At 36.2% G+C, this 17,371-nt stretch overlaps 1 protein-coding gene across 2 annotated transcripts in view; it reads right to left on the bottom strand.

Annotated features, from left to right (window-relative positions):
* LOC137239311 (alpha-tocopherol transfer protein-like) overlaps nucleotides 1-16,839 on the bottom strand; it is a 152,298-nt gene extending 135,459 nt beyond the window's left edge. The window contains exons 1-2 of one of the 2 annotated variants that reach the window (XM_067764458.1): nucleotides 16,697-16,839; nucleotides 11,311-11,390 (exon numbers count right to left, since the gene is read on the bottom strand). The gene's annotated coding sequence lies outside the window, so the exon portion shown is untranslated. The remainder of the gene's footprint in view (nucleotides 1-11,310; nucleotides 11,391-16,696) is intronic. The other variant, XM_067764451.1, reaches the window with a different exon arrangement.
* Between the last annotated feature and the right edge of the window lie 532 nt (nucleotides 16,840-17,371).

Raw genomic sequence — 17,371 nt, 5'->3', positions numbered from 1 at the left:
GAGCCGCATATGAGAAAAATCGTTATTGACGAAGTCACAGTTGAAGGCAATGCGCGAATTGAATACAACCATACACACATTAAAGCTGTAGTCATTGGTGCCGTTTGTCGTATCGCTGTAATCGTATCCCTAACGTAATCAGCTGTTTATCGTTACGACGGTAAACCAAAAACCAATTGGTTGGCTACGATACGGTTACGACCTTATACTACGTTTACACCAAACCCAAACTCCGTGTTTGCCAGTTTCGTAAGACTGTTAAAACATGTCTAAAAATATCGCGAAAGCTATCGAAAAACGTATTTCAACTTCGGTATCAATAATGCGAAAGCAAAAATCAAAAGTTGCATTTCCGCCAAGAGATATTTTGCATAAAAGAGTTGGCAAACACAGAGTTTGGGTTTGGTGGAAACGTAGCATTAGCGGCACCAATAATCGATTGCATTGGTCGAATCAGCTGTTATAAGGTTACCGATACGGTTACCGATAAAGCACCAATGTCTGCAGCTTAAAGGGGGAGTCATTGGTACCGTATGTCGTATAGCTGTAGTCGTATCCCTAACGTAATCAGCTGTTCATCGTTACGACGGTAAACCAAAAACCAATTGGTTGGCTATGATACGGTTACGACCTTAGCGGCACCAATAATCGATAGCATTGATTCCCATAAGGTTGGTCGAATCAGCTGTTATAAGGTTACAGATACGGTTACCGATAAAGCACCAATGTCTGCAGCTTAAACCTAGCTACGGTTAATGAGATTCAATCTTGATAATTTTACTATCGTTTGCTTTTATTTGTGAATCTTGATGCATGCAATTGAGATTACATATGTTAAAATTGCGCGTAAAATGTAGAAAAACAAACGCGTGGACGTTGTTAGAATAAAACTTTATGTTAGTTTTTGCTAATGCCGTTATCAACTATTTATTACACTGTCAGTGGCTTTCAGCGATTTCATTTTATGCGCTTATTTAACATGCTGTAAATTTGTCCTTTCACACCGGCATTTTTGTTTCAAAATTATTAGCAAGTTAAAGCTTCTTTCTTGTTATACTTCCACAAATATGCTTAAATAGGAATTTCACTTAATTATGCGCCAACGCTCTTCCTTCTTTAATTTCACTAAATTAATAAATTTTTCTTTTGATATTTCAGTCTGCCATAAAAAACACACACCACAAACGACCTTCGCTCTCCAACTGTGTGACTCACTTAAGCGCGACAAAAGGTTTTGTTAGCATTTCTGTTGGTTGTGCATGATAAGGTGGCAACATAACAACAATAATAACATGGCAATGTTTAAATGAGCCAAACATAACATAGAACTGTTGGTTGCTCTTTATCACCAAGCACATATCGTTAGCTTAATGTGAAAATGTGCTAAGTCACTTTTTTTAAAAAATTTATTTTAATGCAGTCTTAAAACTGAATTCAAATTACATCGATCACAAAAAAAAATATTTTCATTTTTCATTTTTACGTGCTGTGGGCAATGGTGTGTAAATGTGCCAATGTGTCCCCCAGCGGGTTAGGGGGTCAGAATATACCCGCGGTAGGTATGCCTGTCGTAAGAGGCGACTAAAATACCAGATTCAAGGGGCTGTGTAGCGCAACCCTTCAGGTTGCCAGCGCAATATACAGCTTCTCCAAACCCAATTGTCAACCTCACCTATCCGCGGCGAATCCTGTTTCACTAACAGACGAGGCTCTGGCGACCCGAAGCTCCTAATGGAACTTGGGGGTGGGGAGGGAGGGATGGGCCAAAGGTTTAATGTGGCCATATAAATCGTTCCCGAGATTGTCGGGCTAACACCTTAATGGTGCTGTGTTACCGGAGCGTACCGCATCTGTATCCGGCAAAGGACCATCACATCGATAACACTCCCAAAACCTTCGGGGAGCAACCTTTTCTTTACAACAACATGTGTAAATGTTCTAAGTCGTCAGCTGTTAAAAAGAATATGCCAATTCAACCTGTCAATAATATCAATCTAAATTACTAGTCATTTCTTTGTGCGCGCATTTTATTTATTTATTTAATTCATTCAGTCTAAAAGTACATGCTATGTTGTTGTTGTTGTTGTTGTTGTATTAACGATAAACACACTCCCCGCAGGCTTTGGCGAGTGTTACCGATGTTGATGGTCCTTTGCTGGATATAGAACCGGTACGTTCCGGTAACAAAGCACTATAAAGGTACTAGCCTGACCATCTCGGGAACAATTTATATGACCACATTAAACCTTCTAGGCCATTCTGCCCTCCCCACCCCCTAGTTCCATGAGGAACTTAGAGTCGCCAGAGCCTTGGCTGTTAATGAAACAGGATTCGCCACGGTTAGGTGAGGTTGACAATTGGGTTGGAGATAGAGCTTACAGATCCTTCTCGCGAGATTCTCGAATGACTCGTAAGGCTCGTAAGGCTCGTGAGCTTTGCGGCATTCAATTTAATCGACTCATCAGCTGTTTTATATAGAGCTTATGATTTCTTGTGGAACACAAGCGAAAATTTCCACAAAACCACAACTAAAAACACCGAAGTGTATAGAATACTGCCAATGCAGCGACTGAATTGAAAGTCGAGAAGCTCGCCAGTATTTCGAGACACGAGAATCTCGCCAGAAATCGAGTTCTAGATTTCATAAAAAATTAGAATTTTTATGAGCATACTTTTCAACCTAAATTCAAATGTCAATTTTCAAAAACAAAAATATTGATTTTTCAATATTGTATATGCAAATAAATGGCTCTTGTCTAATTTAAGTAAATCATAGATCATAGAGCGATGATCCCTGCTGCGGTTAAGGTCCGATCGATTGTACGTGATGGTGAGCTCAATTTTGTTCATGCTGATGTTGGCGACACAAGAATTGGATCCTTCTCAAATATGGACCGCAATCTGAACATATTTGGCAGCCAAGTGCACTAATTGGCCTAAAGAAGTTATTGGAGGCGTACCAAATCACAGTATTGAATTCAAGATTGTGGAAAAGGTCATTGTGCACGTGCTCCACTATTTCCGAAAAAAAAGACTTATAAAACGGAGCCACTGCATTTTCTTGAACTGCTATCTTGGGATAGGTACTTACCGCGGACCCTAATTGACATCTGTTCTTTTGCCCGTATTGTTATTATTTTCTTAGCAGAAATAAACAATTTAGGTTTTCAAATCAACTCGCACAGTTTTCACAGCTTTTTTCTAAATTATTGTAGCGCTGGAAAGTTCCAGTGGAATATTAGTTTAGGTACCTAAAATTTAGGCGAACTCGCACTCAGCCTAAATTTGTGGTTTGTTGGCAGGTTCGTGATCAATAGACAAAAAGAAAGTTGCAATAGTTCAATGCTTCTAATGAAGAAAGTTTGCCTGAGACGTAAATGTTTGTGCATTCTTGTATCTGAAATTTCTTATGTAATGTCAAATATTTTTCAGTGCAGATTATAAAAACAAAACTTAGAAATAATTTAGGAGTTAAGACCATCCATAATATTATGGTTTGTAAGGAGTTAGTTAGAAATGAAATGCAGTATGTATGGTCTGCTGAAAGAGACCATAAACTTATCAAATCGTTAGTTCATGCTACAAGAAAAAACATGAAAATATCTGATATATTTAAGAAAATGTTCATTTTTGAATTCAGTATTGAAATTATAGTTTCTTCGAAAATAATAAATAACAAAAACCATTTGTCTCTTATTACTGCGAAAAAATTTTTTTGGTACCCTCAAAAGCGTTTTGGTACGTTTTTTGGTACGAAAAAGAATATGTGAGCGACAGTGAAGCAATTTTTGTAAACAAATTTTTAACTCTCTCAATTTTATAGGAGTTAGATTCATAGAAAGGATTTCATATTATTGAGCAATATTCAAGACCACTTCTGACCAAGGATATATAAAGTGCCGTCAACGTCATAGGGTGCTTAAAGTCATTGATGTTATGTCTACTGTACCCAACAATTGCAACAAATTTCGAAACAATGAAGTCAATGTGACTAGAAAAAGAAATTTTGGAGTCAAAAATTACACCCAAGTTGCAGTTGCCTTTATGGAATAAGACACAACACAGCATTTGTTTGAATTTAAAATAATTATTGTCTGCGCACCATCCGGCAAAAGAGTCCAGATCAGAACCGTTAGAAATAGTTTGACAAATAAATATTTTTTTTTGTGAAATTTATAGTTTTAGTGTTATATTTCAATCATTAAATGGGGAGAGTGATGGGGAAACATATTGAGTAAAAAGTGCTAAGTCAGGAGAAAAAATTTGTCTTGAGTGCGGAAATTGTGCTAAGTCATAAAAAAACTGCTGGGTTAGCATACATGATTTTTATTTATCTTTTTCAAAGTTTCTACACTCAAAAGTATTGCAACTAAGGTATCCTCATTCACAGTTTTGAAAAAAAAGATTATTTCAAAAATTATTCATCTTTTTTAGTCTACTGTAAAATTCTTAAAAATTGACACATTTTCACATTAAGCTAACGATATGTAAATTTTTTAATATGTATGCTTTTTTTTTAAGCTGCTCTGCAAATAACATTGCATTTAACATATTGGGGACACATAACGAGCGCACTCCTCACAGAAAGGAAATCAAGCAAGCACCAGCCCACATAGCTTACTTCGATTTCTCCTTTCGGTACGGGTGAGTATGCAAATCAGGCCTGCTTGTGTTCATGGTGTATCGTGCATGTTGGACGTGGTTGCGCTTTATGGCCTCGTCAGAATGGATTGTCTATGAGTTTTGTTGCAGAACCGAACATTGTCATTCGTTTGTAAATAAGCAAATCAAATGCCCGTCACGTAAACAGATTTTCATATAGATGCGTTTAACACAATCTTATGCCATTATCAGTAGCTTGCACGTCTTTTTATGCAGAGCCACAAAAGTAGCAATCTTCCAACTTTTGTTGCAAGCAAAGCGTATAATAAACTTCAATTGCAAGTCTGAAGTTCCTTCATATTTACAAACGCAACATCTTGGTTGATTGTGGCGATGTTATTGGAATGCATAAGATTGCAATAAAAAACTTCATTGTGGCTCGGCCATCAGACGTAGCACGCCAAACTTTTTCCGACTTGCCCATTTATTTATAAAATTTCGCGAACCACTGTAATAAAAATTCTCACTATACAAGAAAAATAGTTGCTGACATATTTTGTCTATTATTTATTTGTTAAAAAATAATTTAGTTATTTGCAAAGTCTGAAAGCACTCAAAGCCAAAAAAATGTCTAATTCTTTTTCTTATGCGTTGCTTGCAACAAAAGTCGAAAGTTTGCTACTTTTGTATGTCAGATGGCGCTGATGATGCGTTATTTGCCACTCCCCATGCAATCTACAAATCATCTATCAGCGCACGATGGTGCATCAAAAATGTTATGGGTCGGGCATATTTTGTTACAAAATGGATTAAAGCCGCATACTTGTTTAGAAACATACTCTTCTGTTAAAACTTTTTATTATTGGTAAAGACAATTGTTACATTCCAATGAAGCGTGACAACAACAAATTCGACCATATGGGTTACATTGTTGTTGCATTTGCATGTTAAATCTCTATCCGTATCTGGATCACGTTTCATTGGACATCTTAAAATGTCTAAAGCGGGAGTCATTGGTGCCGTATGTCGTATCGCTGTAGTCGTATCCCTAACGTAATCAGCTGTTTATCGTTACGACGGTAAACCAAAAACCAAATGGTTGGCAACGATACGGTTACGACCTTAGCGGCACCAATAATCGATTGCATTGATTCCCATAAGATTGGTCGAATCAGCTGTTATAAGGTTACCGATAAAGCACCAATGTCTGCAGCTTAAGGTAGCTGCACAGATGCGTAGAGAGTGTTCCTGCCAAGTTTTTTTTCCCACAAAAGACCGCGCAATTCTAAAAAATCTATTTAGGATGCGAGTGCATACATTGATGGCTTCTTACCTCGCTTATGAGCCGGGGTTGGCGTGAGCTTAGCACCTGGTAATCGACCATATATGTATACGATAAGCGAGAGCACAATGGCTACTTCGTCAAAATCAACGACAGCTCTTTTAGTTTGATTTCGATGGTCGTACAGTGAGTGAGTGTCGCACGCGCGCTTAAACAGAGTACCAAAGAGTGCGTGTGACACGTGTTCACCGTTCAAGCATTGAAATCAAACTAAATAAATAATTGATTTTGCTTTCGTGCTCGCTACGCGTTCGTGTTTACTAACACATTCTCAATTTGGTAACCGTGTATGCTTATGAGATACTTAGGTTCGCATTTTTCTGGGCAGTTCGTTCTATGCGAAAACATTTAATTTACGATGGGATTTTTTGTTATTCACCTGCATAACTTTCTCTTATTCCCATACTTTTTTTAGCAAGCGGATTGTTGCAAATTTATAGAGCGAACGAGAGAAAGGAAAATCAAGCGAAGGAGAATGAGATTGAGTTAGACGAAAAGAGAGCGATAGAGAAAGAGGAAGCGTGGGAAGGAGAGAAAAGACGGAAAGGGAGAGAGAGAGAGATGCAGGGTGGGAGAGAGTGAGCAGGAGGAGTGCACAAAAGGGAGATGGGGAGTTGGTACGACACAAAATCGTTTTAAGAGTGATGCAGATAGATCAAGATTAGTAGAGAACAACAGTTACGTTCCAATGACGCGTGAACCAGATACGGATAGAAATTTAACATGCAACTGCAACAACAACGTTGTGATCTTGATATTTATCTGGTTAAATTTCTGATCCGTATAGCAGTTCTGTTCGTTTCGTTTTCTGTAGTAGATTTTTTTTATTTATAATCACTTTTGAGTTGGCAGCACTCATGGTTCAACTATATGGTTGGCTCATATCTACAGTAACAACATACCGTTGTTCAGATTTTCAAAATCAGCGTGTTGGTGTTAGACGAATGGAATGGAATGAAAACATAAAACTTGGCAGCTTTTGTGTATGGTTAGAAAATGTTGTCAATAGCTGTGTTTTTTATACTCAGTTGAGCAGAGCTCACAGAGTATATTAAGTTTGATTGGATAACGGTTGGTTGTACATATATAAAGGAATCGAGATAGATATAGACTTCCATATATCAAAATAATCAGGATCGAAAAAAAATTTGATTGAGCCATGTCCGTCCGTCCGTCCGTCGGTTAACACGATAACTTGAGTAAATTTTGAGGTATCTTGATGAAATTTGGTACGTAGGTTCCTGAGCACTAATCTCAGATCGCTATTTAAAATGAACGATATCGGACCATAACCACGCCCACTTTTTCGATATCGAAAATTTCGAAAAACCGAAAAAGTGCGATAATTCATTACAAAAGACAGATAAAGCGACGAAACTTGGTAGATGAGTTGAACTTATGACGCAGAATAGAAAATTAGTTAAATTTTGGACAATGGACGTGGCACCGTCCACTTTTAAAAGAAGGTAGTTTAAAACTTTTGCAAGCTGTAATTTGGCAGTCGTTGAAGATATCATGATGAAATTTGGTAGGAACGTTATTCCTATTACTATATGTACGCTTAATAAAAATTAGCAAAATCGGAGAAGGACCACGCCCACTTTAAAAAAAAAATTTTTTTAAGTAAAATTTTAACAAAAAATTTAATATCTTTACAGTATATAAGTAAATTATGTCAACATTCAACTCCAGTAATGATATGGTGCAAGAAAATGCAAAAATAAAAGAAAATTTCAAAATGGGCGTGGCTCCGCCCTTTTTCATTTAATTTGTCTAGGACACTTTTAACGCCATAAGTCGAACAAAAATTAACCAATCCTTTTGAAATTTGGTAGGGGCATAGATTTTGTGACGTTAACTGTTTTCTGTGAAAATGGGCGAAATCGGTTGATGCCACGCCCAGTTTTTATACACAGTCGTCCGTCTGTCCTTCCGTATGGCCGTTAACACGATAACTTGAGAAAAAATCGGCATATTTTTAATGAACTTAGTTCACGTGCTTACTTGAACTCACTTTATCTTGGTATGAAAAATGAACGAAATCCGACTATGACCACGCCCACTTTTTCGATATCGAAAATTACGAAAAATGAAAAAAATGCCATAATTCTATACCAAATACGAAAAAAGGGATGAAACATGGTAAGGTAATTGGATTGTTTTATTGACGCGAAATATAACTTTAGAAAAAACTTTATAAAATGGTTTTGACACCTACCATATTAAGTAGAAGAAAATGAAAAAGTTCTGCAGGGCGAAATAAAAAACCCCTAAAATCTTGGCAGGTATTACATATATAAATAAGTTAGCGGTATCCAACAGATGATGTTCTGGGTCACCCCTGGTCCACCTTTAGGGCGATATCTCGAAAAGGCGTCCACCTATAGAACTAAGCCCCACGCCCTTTTAAAATACTAATTAACAACTTTCATTTGATACCCATATCGTACAAACATATTCTAGGGTCACCCCTACTCCTCCTTTATGGCGATATCTCGAAGAACTAAGGAACTAAGGATTACTCCCTTTTAAAATACTCATTAACACATTTCTTTTGATACCCATATTGTAGAAAGAAATTCTAGGGTCACCCCTGGTCCAGCTTTATGGCGATATCTCGAAAATGCGACCACCTATACAACAACCACAACTCCCTTTTAAACCCCTCATTAATACCTTTAATTTGATACCCATATCGTGCAAACTCATTCTAGAGTCACCCCTGGTCCACCTTTATGGCGATATCTCGAAAAGGCGAACACCTATAGAACGAAGGCCCACTCCCTTTTAAAAATACTCATTAACACCTTTCATTTGATACCCATATCGTACAAACAAAGTCTAGAGTCACCCCTGGTCCACCTTTATTGCGATACCTCGAAAAGGCGTCCACCTATAGAACTAAGGCCCACTGCCTTTTAAAATACTCATTAACTCCTTTCGTTTGATACCCATATTGCACAAACGAATTCTAGAGTCACCCCTGGCCCACCTTTATGGCGATATCTCGAAACGGCGTCCACCTATGGAACTAAGGATTACTCCCTTTTAAAATACTCATTAACACCTTTCTTTTGATACCCATATCGTTCAAACAAATTCTATGGTCACCCCTGCTCCTCCTTTATGGCGATATCTCGAAACGGCGTCCACCTATGGAACTAAGGATTACTCCCTTTTAAAATACTCATTAACACCTTTCTGTTGATACCCATATTGTACAAACAAATTCTAGGGTCACCTCTGGTCCACCTTTATGGCGATATCTCGAAAATGCGACCACCTATACAACAACCACCACTCCCTTTTAAAACCCTCATTAATACCTTTAATGTGATACCCATATCGTACAAACACATTCTAGAGTCACCCCTGGTCCACCTTTATGACGATATTTTGAAACGGCGTCCACCTATAGAACTAAGGCCCACTCCCTTTTAAAATACTCTTTAACACCTTTCGTTTGATGCCCATATTGTACAAACAAATTCTAGGGTCACCCCTGGTCCACCTTTATGGCGATATCTCCAAACGGCATCCACCTATAGAACTAAGGCCCACTCCCTTTTAAAAAACTCATTAACACCATTCGTTTGATGCCCATAGTGTACAAACAAATTCTAGGGTCACCCCTGGTCCACCTTTGTGGCGATATCTCGAAACGGCGTCCACCTATGGAACTAAGGATTACTCCCTTTTAAAATACTCACTAACACCTTTCTTTTGATACCCATATTGTAGAAACCTCCCACTCCCTTTTAAAACCCTCATTAACACCTTTCATTTGATACCCATATTGTACAAACGCATTCTAGAGTCAACCCTGATCCACCTTTATCTATATCCCTAAATGGCGTCCACCTATAGAACTATGGCCCACTCCCTCATAAAATACTCTCTAATGCCTTTCGTTTGATACACATGTCATACAAACACATTCCAGGTTTTCCCTCGGTTCATTTTCCTACATGGTTATTTTTCCTTATGTTGTCACCATAGCTCTCAACTGAGTATGTAATGTTCGGTTACACCCGAACTTAACCTTCCTTACTTGTTTTTTTTTTACATCTATAGACGTTTACGCTTAAACTTTATATGGACTGCTAAGCGTCAACTTTAAATGCACCTCTGAAATTGCTGCGCATAAACTTTGTACTACTACGCATTATACTCATATGTAACTGAAATATGTGTCTATGTTTCACCCTCTACACTAATTCTATGTATTCTATACGTGTCCACTATTCATCGCAACTGATTCAGCTATATGTTATACATTATGTCCACCAGAGGTTTGTGTCTCCGATTTTAGGTACACCCTGTTCTGTAGCTACTTATTTTACCACTGCCGCTAGATGGGTCTCCTAAGCATTATCTAAGAGAGGATAAGCGTTTTTTTTATGCGCAAACGTAAACGTATACGCGTGTACAAAAAAAAACACGGCTAATGTGTTGGTTTCATTTTGATTTTGGCATCTCCTTCTGAAAATCCCTACTCCAGTGAAATGAAAAAAATAAAATCAGCTGATGAGATGAGCCAACCATATAGTTGATCCATGGTAGCACTGAAATAAATATGTTTACATATGTGTATACATAAAAGATTTCGCCATATTTCAAAGCAAAAACGCGGAAAGAGCAAACAACTTGAAGAAAATGTAAGGAAAATAAATTGTTTGTTTACGTGGAAACTATTTAAATGTTTATAATTCTATCAGTTACTTCAATTTTTGTGTACGTTTCTTCTTCTTATTTTCAACAAAACAGATGTTTTATATTAGGGCTGTCAGCTCTCATAAAGTGTATCCATATCGTTCTAATGAGATTTGATCGTGATCCAGACCTCGATAACTCAATGGAACTCTCCTAACGTTGCGTAAGTTAAAGTTTAAGATTGATTGTAAAAAAATTGTATGGCGCCATGTTAGGACGGAAGAAAATCTTTAATGGGATGAAAATCGTTTTCGAAGTTCCATACAAAAAATTGGAGGTTTTTTAAATAGCACAGCGTTTTCTTGTTTTTTGAAAGTCGATAACTTCGCGAAATTGTAGACGCAATACACTTTAAAGATTTTTGAAAATTAATGTATTTCGGTCAACAAGGTTTTACATATAATGCATGTATACATGGTATTACCAAAATTTGGTTGACCACCAAACGGAGAAACCCAACTCAGTACCAGATCTTGTTATAAAATAACTCGGTTCACTTTACAACAGTCATGTTCATAATAGACTTTTATAAAGAAATCATTTTTTTTTTAAAGAATTTACACTTCTAACACTTCTAAGGGTTAAGAAGGTGAAAAATATATAAATTGACATATATGTACTAAAACTAAAGGATTAAAAAAATGTTTACTTACCAAAATTTACAAAAAGATCAATCGATAAAGATTATAAACCGCAGCTTATCTTTAACAGGTAGCAATTACTCAACACGAAACTAAGAAATTAAAAGTCATTGAATAAGAACAAAAACGAAATTATATGTAAATAAACATTTAATTGTATGCAATTGTATTAAAATGTTTTTTTTTATAATTTTTTTTTTAATTGCTTGTGGCAAATTCAGTATCTGTATATGATAGACGCCACACGTGCTTGAGCGTGTGTCTGAATGTTGTATGTATGTCAAGAACACTTCTTTGGCAAAAAAAAAATAAAAAACACAGATTAGAAAATTTTCGGAGTTTTTTCGGCGCTATTACTTCACAGCTAATATATTTATTTTTCTGTTTTTTTGTCTAAACACTGTGTTAGAGAAAAAAAATTACAGAAATGAGATGTGGATATTAGGAAAATGAAAAAATTCTTACAGTTTTGTATTAGGGTTCACATCTATTTTTTACAGTGTACTAAAAATGTTGGTTATTAGTTGCTGAGTTGATCTCTTTTATTTAAAATCCTACAACAATTACTCTCAATATTGTCCCCAAGAGATCAAGCTTTAGTGATGTTTAATCAGCAGAACATTTTAACCTCTTTTGTGCCGCCTGCAACTTTTTATGAAAAAAAAAAAATCATTTGGTTTCTAAAGAGCTCACATATGGCCGTATATGATGGTCTTCCATTAAGGTAATCATGGACTAATTTAGTTTTCAACAACATTGTAAATGTGGCTGTGTTGAGAGTCTACCATCTAGGTGGCGTGACGCTTAAACCCTTTCCTGATATGGAGTAAAAAAAGCCTGAATAGCTGCTTAAATACATTGAAAGTCTCCACATACAGTAGTGGATTGAAAGGCCAACCACAAAAGATTTAAATAAAGGTCGCAATGCATCACGGTGTAATAATAATCATAATAACAATCCTTAGAGGATACATTCTTTCCAATTTTTGAAAAGAGGGCTCGAAATTACACCAAAGAGTAATAACCAATGAAGATAATGTGTTTTTTTCCAAATAAATTAAGGAAAACATTAATAAAACTTTCAATACACTGTTAAAAATAAATGTATAATTCAGACAAATCTCATAATTTTTATGTCGTTCTATTGCCTTTTTTGAAGTTCTTTTTTATCATATTTTGTTATTTAATTTTTTATTTTTTAGTTATATAAATACTAGCTTATGCCCGTGGGCTTCATCCCACGGTTCTATAAAAATATGCAAAATAAATAACACAAATTTTAAACCTATTTTAAGGTTGTGTATTTGCCAATTTAGGTATTGCTGAAAACCACAGGATATACAAAATTTTTTGTAATATTATTTGGAGTATAAATAACAAGTAAGGAAGGTTAAGTTCGGGTGTAACCGAACATTACATACTCAGTTGAGAGCTATGGTGACAGCATAAGGGAAAATAACCATGTAGGAAAATGAAACGAGGGAAACCCTGGAATGTGCTTGTATAACATGTGTATCAAATGAAAGGCATTAAAGAGTATTTTATGAGGGAGTGGGCCATAGTTATATAGGTGGACGCCATTTAGGGATATAGCCATAAAGGTGGATCAGGGTTGACTCGAGAATGCGTTTGTACGATATGGGTATCAAATGAAAGGTGTTAATGAGTATTTTAAAAGGGAGTAATCCTTAGTTCCACAGGTGGACGCCGTTTCAACATATCGTCACAAAGGTGGACCAGGGGCGACCCTAGAATTTGTTTGTACAATATGGGCATCAAACGAATGGTGTTAATGAGTATTTTAAAAGGGAGTGGGCCTTAGTTCTATAGGTGGATGCCGTTTCGAAATATCGCCATAAAGGTGGACCAGGGTGACTCTAGAATGTGTTTTTACGATATGGGTATCAAATTAAAGGTATTAATGAGGGTTTTAAAAGGGAGTGGTGGTTGTTGTATAGGTGGTCGCCTTTTCGAGATATCACCATAAAGGTGGACCAGGGGTGACTCTAGAATGCGTTTGTACGATATGGGTATCAAATTAAAGGTATTAATGAGCATTTTAAAAGGGAGTAATCCTTAGTTCCATAGGTGGACGCCGTTTCGAGATATCGCCATAAAGGTGGACCAGGGGTGACCCTAGAATTTGTTTGCACAATATGGGCATCAAACGAAAGGTGTTAATGAGTATTTTAAAAGGGAGTGGGCCTTAGTTCTATAAGTGGACGCCGTTTCGAAATATCGCCATAAAGGTGGACCAGGGGTGACTCTAGAATGTGTTTGTACGATATGGGTATCAAATGAAAGGTGTTAATGAGTATTTTAAAAGGCAGTAAACCTTAGTTCCATAGGTGGAGGCCGTTTCGAGATATCGCCATAAAGGTGGGCTAGGGGTGACTCTAGAATGTGTTTGTGCAATATGGGTATCAAACGAAAGGAGTTAATGAGTATTTTAAAAGGGAGTGGGCCTTAGTTCTATAGGTGGACGCCTTTTCGAGGTATCGCAATAAAGGTGGGCCAGGGGTGACTCTAGACTTTGTTTGCACGATATGGGTATCAAATGAAAGGTGTTAGTTCGTATTTTTAAAAGGGAGTGGGCCTTAGTTCTAAAGGTGGACGCCTTTTCGAGATATCGCCATAAAGGTGGACCAGGGGTGACTCTAGAATGAGTTTGTACGATATGGGTATCAAATTAAAGGTATTAATGAGAGTTTTAAAAGGGAGTGGTGGTAGTCGTATATGTGAAGGCGTTTTCCAGATATCGACCAAAATATGGACCAGGGTGACCCAGAACATCATCTGCTGGATACCGCTAATTTATTTATATATGTAATACCTGCCAAGATTTTAAGTGTTTTTTATTTCGCCCTGCAGAACTTTTTCATTTTCTTCTACTTAATATGGTAGGTGTCACAACCATTTTATAAAGTTTTTTCTAAAGTTATATTTCGCGTCAATAAAACAATCCAATTACCTTACCATGTTTCATCCCTTTTTTCGTATTTGGTATAAAATTATGGCATTTTTTTCATTTTTCGTAATTTTCGATATCGAAAAAGTGGGCGTGGTCGTAGTCGGATTTCGTTCATTTTTCATACCAAGATAAAGTGAGTTCAAGTAAGCACGTGAACTAAGTTCATTAAAGATATGTCGATTTTTGCTCAAGTTATCGTGTTAACGGCCATGCGGAAGGACAGACGGACGACTGTGTATAAAAACTGGGCGTGGCATCAACCGATTTCGCCCATTTTCACAGAAAACAGTTAACGTCATAAAATCTATGCCCCTACCAAATTTCAAAAGGATTGGTTAATTTTTGTTCGACTTATGGCGTTAAAAGTATCCTAGAAAAATTAAATGAAAAAGGGCGGAGCCACGCCCATTTTGAAATTTTCTTTTATTTTTGTATTTTGTTGCACCATATCATTACTGGAGTTGAATGTTGACATAATTTACTTATATACTGTAAAGATATTACATTTCTTGTTAAAATTTTACTTTAAAAAAATTTTTTTTTTAAAAGTGGGCGTTGTCCTTCTCCGATTTTGCTAATTTTTATTAAGCGTACATATAGTAGTAGGAGTAACGTTCCTGCCAAATTTCATAATTATATCTTCAACGACTGCCAAATTACAGCTTGCAAAAGTTTTAAAATACCTTCTTTTAAAAGTGGGCGGTGCCACGCCCATTGTCCAAAATTTTACTAATTTTCTATTCTGCGTCATAAGTTCAACTCATCTACCAAGTTTCGTCGCTGTATCGGTCTTTTGTAATGAATTATCGCACTTTTTCGGTTTTTCGAAATTTTCGATATCGAAAAAGTGGGCGTGGTTATAGTCCGATATCGTTCATTTTAAATAGCGATCTGAGATGGGTGCTCAGGAACCTACATACCAAATTTCATCAAGATACCTCAAAATTTACTCAAGTTATCGTGTTAACGGACGGACGGACGGACATGGCTCAATCAAATTTTTTTTCGATCCTGATTATTTTGATATATGGAAGTCTATATCTATCTCGATTCCTTTATATATGTACAACCAACCGTTATCCAATCAAACTTAATATACTCTGTGAGCTCTGCTCAACTGAGTATAAAAAGATTTTTTCGATGAGCCAACTCTGGAGCAGGCGACGTATAATTGGCCATGGGTGAAACATGATTTGGTAAGATTGACTCCTACTACAGCTAATGACTGTCCTTGAGCTTTATTGATAGACATTGCGAAAGCCAACCTTCCTCCTAGTAAATTGGAGACGATTAAAATTGAAAGGTATATCTGTCGGTAATAATGGAATCCTTGGTATGAAAACTTTTTTTTCGAAATTTTGAATTTTATATAGATATAGAAGATGTAGATAGACTGAAGTTGAAGTTGACAAAAAATTTTAACGCCGTCAGATTACTAAACGCCCAATAGGAATAACAGCCAATCTCATTTCTGTAGTCAATCTTTAGCTGTTAAAATAACCTAAGCTTGTACGGCAGCCATAGTTCTGAAAAATCCAATTTCTAGGGAAGGTGCCACGCTCCATTTTCCCCAATTACACATTTTACTGGAGGTGTTAGGACTTACCGTCATATAGCTCCTTACCAATTTTCACTATCCCACCATTACTACATCCAGAGATATGCAGTATGATACATTCCATTTGTATGGGAGGTGCCACGCCCCCTTCTCCCCCACCCCACATTTTCTTGGGGGTGTTAGGGATTGACCTCATATAACTCCTTACTGAATTTCAATATTCTAGCATGAATACTTTCAGAGTTATGTAGTACCAAATATTCATTTTGCATGGGAGGTGCCAGGCCCTTTTATATATCGATATTATTTTTAGCCTATGACCATCCTTGGAAGGTTTCTAGTGGGTTGTGCAAATTTGCTTGTGAGCGGTCGATCCGATTAGGACGCAACTCGATCTATACCTACATACACACATACATACATAATTTGAATTTTATATATGTATATAGATTTTACTTTTAACATTAAAAGCAATTTTTTTTTTTTCTGAAAAAGTCTCTTCACTTCCTTTGCTCTATCCCATTTCCACTTTCCACATCCAGCATTTAATTTATAATTTTTTTTATTACACGAATTTCGACCTTGAAAACATTAAAAACATTTTTTTTCTTACAATTTTCCTCACTTCTTGCCTTTAATATCTTTTCTAATTTCAAATATTTAATTTTTTTGTTTTTTTTTTATAAAAAAAATCGTCCTTTCACAAACTAAATGTAAACGGCAATTTTTTTTCTTTTTAATTTTTCTCACTTTATTTATTTCTTTTCCACTTTCAAGCAAATATTTAATTTATAAATATTTTTTTTTCATAAAAACAGTTTGTCCTTTCATAAACGAAGCTACACAAAAAAAAAAAAACTATTCAATACCTTTCACGCACTAAATCTTTCCGGCTTTTCACTTACACGCGCGTTATTATTTATTTATTCCTTGGTTAGCTCTGGTTTGTGCCGTTAACTTGTTAAACTATTGAATATATTTTTTATGCAGTTCAATTTTATACTGAATTCCATAGGTAAGGTGAAGTAGAAATAGAAAATCAATGCTTTCACAAAAAAAATGTGTAAGTACGTGTGTGTGTCGTTGCACTATATGTTATATTTATATATCTATAACAACAACTAAATGGAAATAAAATGTAATTTTCTTACTTTGCATATAAGTTCTAATAAATGTATGCGCATGTGTGTGTGTTTGTTTATTTGTATTGCAAACGTATTGCAAACGTGTTGTTAAAAAGTAAATTATAATCTGACGATACTGACGATAGAAATTAAAAAGGTCTCATAATAAAGTCTTCGCTGATAAGCCTTTATTGTATTTGTTTATAAACAAGTACTTTGTAATAAAATTATTCATATGGGTTAAAGAGCAGTGCACTGAGAAAAAACCACAGTTTCTTTGCAACACAAACTGCATTATCATCACTATGAATAACAGTTACAACACAAGAAAGCATCAACAATAACAACAGCATTAAAAACAACCACGCCGTGATAAACAGAAAGCAAAACAAGTAAGGACGGGACTGTCTTCGGCTGTGC

This window comes from Eurosta solidaginis, chromosome 2 (assembly GCF_040869045.1).
Source record: "Eurosta solidaginis isolate ZX-2024a chromosome 2, ASM4086904v1, whole genome shotgun sequence".
Taxonomy (NCBI): domain Eukaryota; kingdom Metazoa; phylum Arthropoda; class Insecta; order Diptera; family Tephritidae; genus Eurosta; species Eurosta solidaginis.
This window is presented reverse-complemented; position numbering and strand designations above follow the sequence as displayed.